Source organism: Orycteropus afer, unplaced genomic scaffold (genome assembly GCF_000298275.1).
Source record: "Orycteropus afer afer isolate SDZICR_OR568_19922 unplaced genomic scaffold, OryAfe1.0 scaffold00018, whole genome shotgun sequence".
In the NCBI taxonomy this organism is placed as follows: domain Eukaryota; kingdom Metazoa; phylum Chordata; class Mammalia; order Tubulidentata; family Orycteropodidae; genus Orycteropus; species Orycteropus afer.
Window position 1 is genome coordinate 20,553,849 of NW_006921605.1, and position 12,608 is coordinate 20,566,456.

The following is a 12,608-nucleotide window of genomic DNA, read 5'->3' on the forward strand; positions in this document are numbered from 1 at the left end:
GGAAGGAAGGTTGGGCAATCCTACTTCCGTAGTGATACTGCCTCGGAAACCCAAGGAGGGGTCGCTATGAGTCAGGGCCGACTCGACGGCACATAACAACAACAACAACACAAAACAAACAACAAAAAGACAAACAATCCAATAAAAAATGGACAAACAACTTGAATAGACATTTCTCCAAAGAAGATATACAAGTGGCCAATAAGCACCTGACAAGATGCTCAACATTCTCAATCATTAAGAAAATGCAAGTGAAAACCACGATCAGATACCACTCTACACTCACTAAAATGGCTATTATTAAAAAAAGAAGAAAGAAAGAAAAGAACAGAACAAGAGCTGGTGAGGATGTGGAGAAATTGGAAGCTTCCTTGATTGCTGCTGTGCAGTACAGCCATTTTGGAAAACAGTTTGGTGGTTCCTCAAAAAGTTAAATATAGAATTACCATATGACCCCATGTATCACAGAGTAGAACTGCTGCAAAGGGGAGAAGCAAATTGCTAGGTCCTTCTACTGTGGTGTTACTAAACCAAAAAAAGCCAAACCCACTGCCATCAAGTCGATGCCAATTCATAGCAACCCTAAATAGGACAGAGTCGAACTGCCCCATTGAGTTTCCAAGGCTGTACATCTTTACAGAAACAGACTGTGTCACCTTTCTTCCATGGAGTGGCTGGTGGATTTGAACCACCAATCTTCTGGTTAACAGTCAAATGTTTTAACCCTGGGGCCATCAGCACTCCTTGAGGTGCTGCTAGGTGGGTTCAAACCCCAACCTTTTGATTAGTAGTTAAGCACAACCCGTTTACACCATTCAGGAGGCTTTAGTTAACTATAAACTATCTGCTTAACACCAGCATCCCTTCCAAACCAGAATTATAAAGAGATTACAGGCATTTTTTTTTTTTTTTTAAAAAGAACAAAAATGAAGAGCCACGTTTGTTTTACACTAATTTCTTCTGAAAAGGAACTCTGGTGGTGCAGTGCCTAAAGCATTCGACTGTTAACCAGAAGGCTGGTGGTTCAAACTCACTAGCAGCTCCACGGAAGGAAGATAGGGCAGTCTACTTTGGTAAATATTTACTGCCTCGGAAACCCAAGGGTGGTCTCTATGAGTTGGAATCCGCTTGATGGCAGTGAGTTTTTCTTTTCTTTGTCAGTTTAGTTTCTTCTGAAAGCTATTCAAATGTCTTGTAAATTTTAGAAACCATCATAATTAATCCTGAAAATGCATGACCTCATAACGTTTTTCCTAAGTGCTTACCATTACTCAGAAGGTTCTTTATCAGATCAAGTTCCTTTTCAGTGAGCTTGACCCCCAAGGCTTCTAAAGTAGTATCCAGGTTATTTACATTAACCTTCCCTCCTTCAGAATGGGAAAGAAAGGGAAAAAAATGAAATGATTTAAAATACTAAAAATATATTCATATTAGACTCTTTGATTAGCAGATACAACTAGATGAACATATGTGTAAAAAGGAATGACTCACAACCTGATATAATTGTTTACATTTTCAAGCAAAGAACAAAACTACCATAGATTTGTCTAACTCTCTAAAAGGTTAAAAGCAGAATTGGAATTAGAATTTGTTCCCTTAATCTCATACATACTTGTACAGGAAAAAGTTAGATTGGGGCCAGGGTTAAAAAACTGGAACTAGAAAATCAAAAATCTTCACAAAGAAGTCAAGATTGTTTCGTAGTCTCTCAGTTTTTTTCTCTGTTCTTGGTCAAATTTTGAAATAAATGCCCCCAATTTTTCTCTTCTTTCCTCTTCTTTTTTTTTTTCTCTGTTCATATAAATTTCTGTTTTTTCAGAAAAGTTTAGAAAATGCAATCCAGTATAGAACTTCCATCTAAGATATAGTAAAGGCTATCACCAGGTAAAACACAGACGTGGTATAAAAAGCAAAAATAAGGTATTATATTCTATTGAAATAAATGTAAAGCTTGAGGATATTTCATATGCTTTCTCATTGTGCTTACTCACGTTTCTTTGACTTCACACCCTTCAGTAACCTATTTTGAAACACTTTTCCATCAGCTGTAAGAAAAAGTACAATTCAATCTCTGGAAAATTGATATGGTGTTATGAAATTTACATTACAAATTATATGATTTCTGAAAGACTTTTAATAATTTTCTTTTAAAATTAATATATTTTATATTCACACACTATTGACATTTAAAAATGGAAATGTATTTCACGGTGACAAACCTACCATTCTTTGGTATTAGAGACATTTTAGCTCTTCCATATTAAAACATTAAAATACATAAAAATATTATACCTTCTTTTTATTCTACTGTTGTCCTATTTCTCTCTTTTTCACTGCTCATATTTTAATTCTAATAATAATCTGGGGGGCTAAAATTAAACATTAAGACAACTATATGGCAACGTAGTGATGATTCTTAAAGTATGTTCTAAGAATATACTTACTAATAGAATTTCTTTTCAAGTTAGAATTGCATTTTTATTAATGTATGGGATCTTTTAGAGGAAATTATACTATTAAAAGATTGAGAATTGCTTACACAGGTCCATGAAATCAAGTTCCCTGGAAGGCCCAGTGGAATTTATGTGGCTTACCATCAGTGGGCAATGTTTTCAACAGTTGCTTGCATTCCTTATCTGTAAGCTCAATCCCCATGTTTTTGAGAATTTTTTGGAGGTCATTGGAATCAATCTTTTCTCCTTTGAAAATATGAAATATTCATAAGGTAAAATATTAAGGAACAATCTAATTTTTTCAAATTACTTAAAAGTATACTTTTATATACTACTGTCTTTTCTCTAATATCAGAATGAAAAAGAATGAGAGATTTCTTAGTAAAAAAACGCAAGCAGTAAATTAAAATATAATTTGTCCCATAATATTAAGAAATGGGATATATTTCCAATACTGGGAATAACATCAGACAGCACAGTAAAAAAAATCTGGTTGTATAATTATCTAGAGATTAGGACAAGAGATGGTAGGCATATTAAAATACCAATTACAAAGTATTACATATTTCCCATTTTTATTTTTGTTAGAACTATGAGGTTAGCTGTGCACAATGGATTTAATACTTGGGTCCTGTGAGTGCTTCACCATGCCATTTACTGTGTCTACCTGGTTTTGAGGTCTATAAATACTGATGAAATCATTTTACTGAAAAAAGCATCAAAGAATATAAGATTTGTTAACTAGAAATAGTCCTTTTGTTTTACTTATAAAATCCAGATAACCTTAGATTAGTCAGTTAATCAAAAGATGAAATATTTTATCAGTGAATACTGAAAATATGTGAATTTAGAAGTCACTGATAAAATACTATCAAGCATTTTAATGTAAATCTTAATTTATTCCAAATAATTTATGACAAATTCTTACCTGTAAAAGCTTTCACTTCATTCTTCAAGGTTTTCAGAGCTATTTTATTATCAACTGTAAAACAAAGACATAACTTTCACAAAATGAAATACAATAGTATAAGAACATTCCTCCTCCTCCTCCAGTGATTACAAAGTCTAACAACAGCACTCATTAGGCATTATGAACACATGAAACTGGGCATTATGGTAAGCACTTGAAATAGTCATGCAATAAATATCTACTCAAAATATGTTAAGAGCATGAATTAAAAAAATTAAATATTAAAGATGTAAATTTATTTATTTCAAAAATCTAAGTCTGACTTTCTATCTCACAAAACAGCAACTCATGTATTTGATAATGAAAAGTTGGGATTCACAATAGCTATTTCATAGAGGCCAGCTTTCTTCTTCTGGGAAATTGGAAGACTTTGCTATAGACTATGCCACTAGTGCCCAGTTACATTCCTAACATCTTTGTCACTGTCACTATCTCATATTCAGCCTTGCCATCCTCTCCATAGTAAAGTTCCTTACTCTCTACTTTCCACTGTTCAAGTGACATATAACCCAAAGTTAAAGCCAATGGTATCTAACACACTCACCACTGACTGGAAGGTTTTGTGCCAGATCTTCAAGTTCCTTATTGGTGAGGTTGATTCCCATGTTGCCTAGAATGCTTTCCAGGTTTTGGACATCAACTTTACCTTTATCAGAAAGAGAAAGGTCTGTGAGAAAAATTTAATGACTCCAAAGAAATGATTAAAAAAAACTTTTTTTGAGACATATATCCTTTGAAACCCAAGAAAAGTTATTGATCTTATACCTCCACATAGTGCACATATGCATATCTATAAGCTGTGCATTAAATTTCATAAGATATGTGGGTGTGTGGACGCCTACCCATAGACCTTATAAATGTTCATGGAGCCTAGCTTTAAATAATAGCATTTTGACATAATTTGCTTTTTCCCTCTTATTCTCTCTTTTCATATACACCTGTGGTAAATATACATATAAATACAATTTTTATTTTTCCTGAATTATCTGAAAATTGTAGACATCATCACTGCTTGCCCCTAAATACTATAGCATGTGTCTTCTAAAAATAGGAATATTCTCCTACATAACCTAAGAAAATTAACAGTAATCCTTTAAAATCATCTAACATTTACTCCATATTTAAATATCCTCAATTATCCTCAAAACATTTTCATATTATAGTTGGTTCTATCATCCACAGAACCATTTATTTACTCTTTTTAGTCTCTTTTAATCTAGAAAAGCTTCATTACTTCTTTTTAAAACCATATTTTATTATGTTTCTAGTGAAAGTTTACACAGCAGATTGGTTCCCATTTAATAATCTCTACACAAATTGTTCAGTGACATTGGCTATGTCTTTCATAATGTATTAGTATGTTCATTATTTATGTTCTGGTTGTTCCGTTTCCAGTAATCTGATCTCCCTGCCCCATTACCTTCTCATCTTTGCTTTAGAGTAGTAATTTTGACTGTTTGGACTCATAGATGATTTTTCTAAAGGAGCACAGTACTCACGTGTGATAGTCTTTGTTTTATGTGCCAATATGCTAGTTAGCTCAAGGGTGACCTCACGGAATAGTTTCAGTTCAAAGTTTAAAGGCAATAGTCTTAATGAGTGTCCTCTAGTCTCAACAGGCTCAGGAAGTCTGGCCTTTTTTTTTTTTTTAAACTTTTTATTGTCATTTGGGTAAAAGTTTACAGAGCAAGTTAGTTTTCCGTTCAGCAATTCATACACATTTGTTTTGTGACGCTGATTGCAATCCTTACAATGCAACAACACTCCTCCCACTTTCTCCGTTTCCCATTTCCATTTGTCCTTTTCCTTATCCATCTCTGCTTTCTGAGCTTTAGCCCTGGGCAAATGCTGCTTGTTAATCTCGTAAAGTTGGATGTTCTAGGGAGTGTGTACCTCCCTGGTGTTACTGTTCCCCTTATAAGCCTGTCTATTGTTTGGTTGAAAGTTGAACTGTGGGGGTGAGTTCAGTTCCAGGCTTGAAGGGTGACTAAGGGCCATAGTCTTGAGTGTATGTGGTGTGTTTCTACTTGTCTCTATCAGACTGGTAATCCTGTTTTTTAAAAAAATGATTATGAGTTTTGTTTCACATTTTTCTCCCACTCTATCCACGACTTTCCATTGTGATCCCTTTCAGAGTGGATAGTAGTAGTAGCCAGGAGCTCTGGTAGCATAGTGGCTAAAGCACTTGACTGCTAACCAGAAGGCTGGCGGTTCAAACCCACCAGCCACTCCTCGGAAGGAAGGTTGGGCAATCCTACTTCCGTAGTGATACTGCCTCGGAAACCCAAGGAGGGGTCGCTATGAGTCGGGATCGACTCGACGGCACATAACAACAACAACAACAACAAGTAGTAGTAGCCAGGCACCACCTAGTTCTTCTTGGGGTTGTGGGGCTGAGGTTTATGTGGTCCATTACTCTTTTGGACTAATTGTTTCCATGCATCTTTAATTTTCTTCATCCTTCTTTGCTCCAGATGGGGAGGCATAAATAGCTGTACTTTAGATGGCCACTCATAAGCTTTTAAGACCCTAGTTGCCACTTAACAAAGTAGGATGCAGAACATTGTCTTGGTGAACTATGTTATGCCAACTGACTTTGATATCCCCTTAGACTATGGGACCCCTGGGCCTCTAGGCCTAGTGAATTTTTTCCTCAAGGTGTTTAGTTATGGCTAAGAAGTTTTCATAACTTTGCCCTCTGTATGCTTTTCTAGATTCCTGGATATATTTGCAGCACATAAAAATACATATATAAAAATATCTATCCTTATACTCTAAAGTAGTAGTGTTAATAAGAGGGTAATCTTATCTGTCTTAGTTTAAAAATCTTAGATTTATAGTAACTTTGTTCTTACTTGTAATGGCTTTCACTCCTTCTATCACATTATATAGATCAACAGTTCCATTTACTGTAAGTCCAAAAGAGACACACAATCAGTGGCATGAGCTAAGAAAACAAATATACATTATACACATTGTGTAGAAGCTCTGGTAGCATAGTGCCTAAGGCACTTGACTGCTAACCAGAAGGCTGGCAGTTCAAACCCACTAGCCACTCCTCGGAAGGAAGATGGGTCAATCTACTTCCTTAGTGATACTGCCTTGGAAACCCAAGGAGGGGTTGCTGTGAATCAGGTCTGACTTGATGGCACATAACAACAACAACACATATTGTGTAATAATAATATTCAACTAAATTCCACTCACACCATAATTTTAACTGACATCTCTTTAGATTTTTTATTTCAAGGACGTATGCCCTATTAATAAGAATGTCTGATGGGTTCTATGGACTCTGGGGCAGAGAAAATGTACTCACTTCAGACTTTTGGAGGTTCTTTTGTCATTTATCCTTTTCTGCTTTCTGAGCTTTAGCCTTGGGCAAATGCTGCTTTTTAATCTTGTAAAGCTGGATGTTCTAGGGAGTGTGTACCTCCCTGGTGTTATTGTTCCCCTTATAAGCCTGTCTATTCTTTGGTTGAAAGTTGAGCTGTGGGGGTGAGTTTAGTTCCATGCTTGAAGGATGACTAAGGGCCATAGTCTTGAGTGTGTGTGGAGTGAGGAGGCAGAGCGAGGAGGCAGCAGTAGGGATCCAGGTAAGGGGAGGTTGGAGAGGTTTTGAACAGCTAAGGGAGACAAACCTGTCTGTTGGTTTGTCCTACTGTAGTGATGTGTTGCTGTGAGTCTTGAGGCTGTGCCACCAGTGTTTCAAACCTAGCAGGGTACACATGGTTCACAGGTTTCAGACTGACACAGACTAGGAAGAAGGAAGAGGCCATCCACTTCTCAAAGAATTGGCCAGGGAAAACCTTATGTATAGCAGAGAAACACTGTTTGATAAGTTACTATGCAACTTTATGAATAGTCCAGAAACATTGTCCAATACAGAAGAGGAGGATGAGTCACTTAGGTTAGAAGGCTCTCAAAATATTACTGAGAAAGAGCTGCAGCATCACAGTAAAACCAGCCTTACTGATATGGATAAGGTAAGGCTTTCGAGACTTTGATTTGCTGATGTTTGCTGGCAGTTCAAACCCACTAGCCACTCCTTGGAAGGAAGACTGGGCAATCTATTTCTGCAGAGATACCGTCTCAGAAACCCAAGTTGTATTTGACTTGACAGCAGTGAATCTGGTTTTTGTTTTTCTGGGTGATTCTACTACAGTCAAGTTTGAAGAACAACAGGATAAGAAAAATGAAAGAGACTAGGGACAGCATTTGTTGTTGTTATTTGCCGTCGAGTCGGCCCCGACTCATAGTGACCCCTCCTTGGGTTTCCGAGGCAGTATCACTACGGAAGTAGGATTGCCCAACCTTGCTTCCGAGGAGTGGCTGGTGGGTTTGAACCGTCAGCCTTCTGGTTAGCAGTCAAGTGCCTTAGGCACTATGCTACCAGAGCTCAGGGCTGACTCGACGGCACATAACAACAACAACAACAAAGGGACAGCATACTATGTATGGAAAATTTAGCATGGCTGAAAAATAAAATGCAAAGTCAAAAGAAAAGCAATGAGGTCAAAGAGGCATCTTCTGGGTTGAAAAAAACAGTAATTTTATTTATTTGTTTGTCTGTTTATTGTGATTTGGATGAAAATTTACAGAGCAAATTCCCTTTCTGTACAGCAGTTCACATATACTTTATCATGACATTGACTACAATTTACTCCAATGCCACAGCTCCCCTCCCACTTCCTCCCCATAGTTGTTACCTCTTCCCTGTTTCCATCCCTCAAACAGTAATTTATTGAGGAAGAATTTGATTTGGGACATTAAATAATTTTTTAAAATATTCCTATGGGAAAACCTAAGTCAGGTGTCTAATGGGAGAAGTTGTGTCTAAAGATGAAGATTTGGGAACCTTGATTCCAAGGGATAATTAAATCACAAAGTAAGTGCAATATTCCATAGAATGTATAAAAGTGCAATGACTTCTGAACTGATGAAGGAATCTTGAATATCTAAGCTTTTAAAAGGCCACTGAAAGAAGTGAAGCTGTTGAAGCATAGCAGGAAAAGTCAGATGGGAAGGAGGAAAATCTGGAGAGTGGATCATGCAGAAGCTGAGAGAGGTGACAGTTTCAGAAAGAAAGAATTGATGTTGCTCAAAGCATTACAGATGTCTAATAAGATAAGACTAACTCAAGTACCTAGGGTTTGACAATTAGAAGATCACTGTTTAGGTAGCGTGTTGACAGTGGTTCTACCAAGAGGTACAGGAGCAGCTAGCAGATTGCAGTGGACAGTGGAACCAATGACAGGGAAACACATGGATTCTGTTGACTTCTCTATACTTTTGGTAGCCCCATCCCATAATAATTCTTGATATCCACAGGGAATGATGATACTGATTTTAGATTTATATTAATTACTTTAATGTTTGATTCTATGCTAAGCCTTTAAATAGTTAGTTAGCACTAATTATAATTGTTTTTAAAGAGTATCATGTAGATGATAAAAAGATGTCCTAAGGATATCTCTAGTACTCACCATCAGCTGGTAGGTTTTCTGAAAGTTCAGCAAATTCCTCTTCTGTGAGTTCGACATTCATTTTCTCCAAACTAGTATGGAGGTTACTCTTACTTATCTTTCCCTCTTAAGAAAGAGACAGTAAAGCAACATTACAAAAAATAAGAAAAACAAAATTTTGTTTGGGTATTACTGCTATTAGTTTTAATGACCATGTATCATGCAAACAAAGCAAGAGACAAAAGATGAAATATATTTTATGGCTTTTGATCATTACATTTTCAATAAGGTTGAAACCCCAAAAGCCTTGTCTACTTGAGGTCCCAAATATAAAGTCATTAGTAGAATCAGAAGTAAGAAGGAAATAAGAATGGATTTCCTTAAATCTATTGTTGATCACAAGCCTATTTTATAAAACATCAGTAAGGGGCTTGGACAAGTAGAACTGCAATTTAATTTCTCTATATAGTCCAAAAAAAACCAAACTCACTGTCATTGAGTTGGTCCCAACTCACAGCGACCCCTCCTTGGGTTTCTGAGGCGGTATCTCTATAGAAGTAGATCGCCCTATCTTTCTTCCGAGGAGTGGCTGGTGGGTTTGAACCGCCAGCCTTCTGGTTAGCAGACAAATACCTTAGGTACTATACCACCAGAGCTGCTCTCTACATAGTAAGTAGGGTCATTTATGTTGACTGACTTCCTGTAACAGCTATCTTTGCAGCTAACCAATTCTCTTTAATAACAGTCAGTTCTTTATTTCATCTAGCTAGGTTTGATTTTCACTTTAAAAAAAAGAGTTGGGAAAAAAAAACAACCACCAAGTATATTGGACTTCCTGCCAAAAAATCATGTATGACAATAGGATATAAAATACAGTAATGCTGAAATAATAATCAATGTCAAGTTATACAGGATTAAGATTCAAAGTTGAATAATATAAAGTCTGAGGAACTTCGATAATATGTCTTATGATTTGATTTTTATTTACCTTTGAGAGACTTCATACCCTTCAGCAACCTATTATGGTATACCTTTCCAGCACCTGTAAGAAAAGCCATATTCATGTAAAGGTGAAATTCAGTGAGGTTCACAAAAACAGAATGGATTGAATAATTTCAGAAACAGAACATTTAACAGTCTCTTATTCATATATAAAAATCAATTGTATTTCTATACAGTAGCAACAAGCAAACCAGAAATGAAATTAAGACATTAATTCTATTTACAATAGCATCAAAAAGAAGAAAATAATTAGTGATAAACTTAACACAGTAATTGTAAAACTTAAACTCTGAAAATTATAAAATGTTGTAATAAGAACTTAAAGAAGACATAAATAAAAGGAAAGACATCGCATGTTCATGGATTAGGAGATGTAATATTGTGAAGATGGCAATATGCCCAAAATTGAACAGATTCAATATAATCTCTATCAAAATTCCATCTGGAAACAGTATTGTTACATGCTATAACACAGATGAACCTTGAAAATATTATGTTAAAAGAAGAAGCTAGTCAGGAAGGAACATATATGGTCCTATGAAATGCTCGGAACAGGTAAAGTGATAGAGACAGTAAGTAGATTAGTGGTGGCTAAGGGACGAGGGCCACTACTCATCTGTCAGTTTGTCCCATTGTGCTTGGTTGTGTGTTGCTATGATGTTGGAAACTATGCTACCAGTATTCATATACCAGCAGGGTCACCCTGTAGTAGACAGGTTTCAGTGTAGCTCCCAGACTAGGACAGACTCAGAAGAAAGGCCTGGCAGCCTACATTAGAAAATTGGTCAGTGAGAAGAACCCTATGAAGCACAACAAAATGCTGTCTGATACAGTCCTGAAAGAGGAGCCCCCTAGGCTGGAAGGATTCCAAATACATAGTGGCCACACCAACGGAGCTTGACTGTCAAGATGGTGCAGACCGGGCAACGTTTCCTTATGTTGTCCGTGGACTGCCATGAGTTGGAGCTAACTTAATGTGAATAACAAACAACTGACAGGGATGAGGAGGTGTGGGGAGATTGAGTGTTGACTGCTACTGAATGAGAGGTTTCTTTTGGGGTTATAAAAATGTTCTAAAATTGATTGTGGTGATAGACTCACAACTCTTGTGCATATACTAAAACCTATAGAATTGTATTCTTTAACTGGGTTAATTTATGGCATGTAAACTATATTTACATAAAGTGGTTAAACGATCTATTACGCAAATATTTTATCTCTATACAGCAATGAAATTAAGGACGGGAGGCCTTTCCCAATATAACAAACTTGCCCCCTTCGATGGGCCTACTATACTGAAAAATAAACACATCTTTTTTTTCTTTTTTAATTCTGACCTCTATCTTTCATTTCTTCCATTGCTCTCCCATATCTCTTTATTTCTTTTTCCTTCTTATGATATAAACCTATTAGTGGCCAGAGGGGTAACAATAGACATTTGCTTAGCCCTTTATGGAAACTTCACCTGAAAGGTTGTTTGGCTTGTAAAATAAACTCTAAATGACACTGGTGGTTTTTATGTTGTTGTTATGTGCCGTCGAGTCGGCCCCGATTCATAGCGACCCCTCCTTGGGTTTCCGAGGCAGTATCACTACGGAAGTAGGATTGCCCAACCTTCCTTCCGAGGAGTGACTGGTGGGTTTGAACCGCCAGCTTCTAGTTTTTATACACAGGTTAAATTTCAGTTTATTTAATTTCATTCTATCATGTTTTAGAAGCAATCATTTTTCTCATAGATCCACCCCAAATCGAAGCTTCACAGGTGCCCCAGAGACATCTATGTGACTCACCATCAATTGGCAGTGTTTTCAGCAGCTTCTGCAGCTCTTTGTCTGTGAACTCAATTCCTAGATTGCCCAGTATGTATTTTATATCACTAGAAGCAATCTTCTCCCCTTTGAAAACAGGACATAAGTAGTTATTATCATTTCATATAGCAGTAATTGTTTTCAACACAGAAGTTGTTCTGCGATGACTTACACTGCCTCAATTATCAGGTGGAAGACTAAAGCAAAAATAAAATATTTCCAACTATAGAATCAACAGATACGTTAGATCAATTTGATTTCTTTAATATGAATAAATTAAGTTCTCCTAAAATTATGAAACTATAACTTCCAGAATAAAATCTGATTAGTGAATTAAGAAAACAGATGCTTACTTAATTTTTCCCTCAAAAAATTAACTTTTCCTTCAAAAAGTATTTTAATTTTAAAATAAGAATTATATGATAAACACAATAAAAACATTATCTTGGTTATTTCAAAGTCTCACCCTGTGATTTGCTGTGTTTCTCTGGTTTATGGTTATTAAGCACTGGTGATGTGAATTATATCATTGGCATAATCAACAGAATTACAGAATTTGAAAGCAAGAAATATTTTTGTAATTTCATCAAAAACTTAGACAATTTTATGTCAATACAGGGAGCATTAGAGGCAACTATTTCATTAACAGCAAAATTTTCAGGTCAATGAAGAAGTACTAGGAAATATTAGTTAAAACGAAAATTTAATGTAGATAGGTAACTAGAATCCTAATTTTACAGGAAACTTTTCACTTACCCGTAAAATCTTTGGCTTTTTCCATCAATGTTTCTAGAGGAATTTTCTTATCAACTGTAGAAGATCAAAATAATACTGAGATATGAGAGACTTACAGAATTTTGGGGAAACATTTTAATTTTATATACATATATATGTATGTATGTGTGTGTGT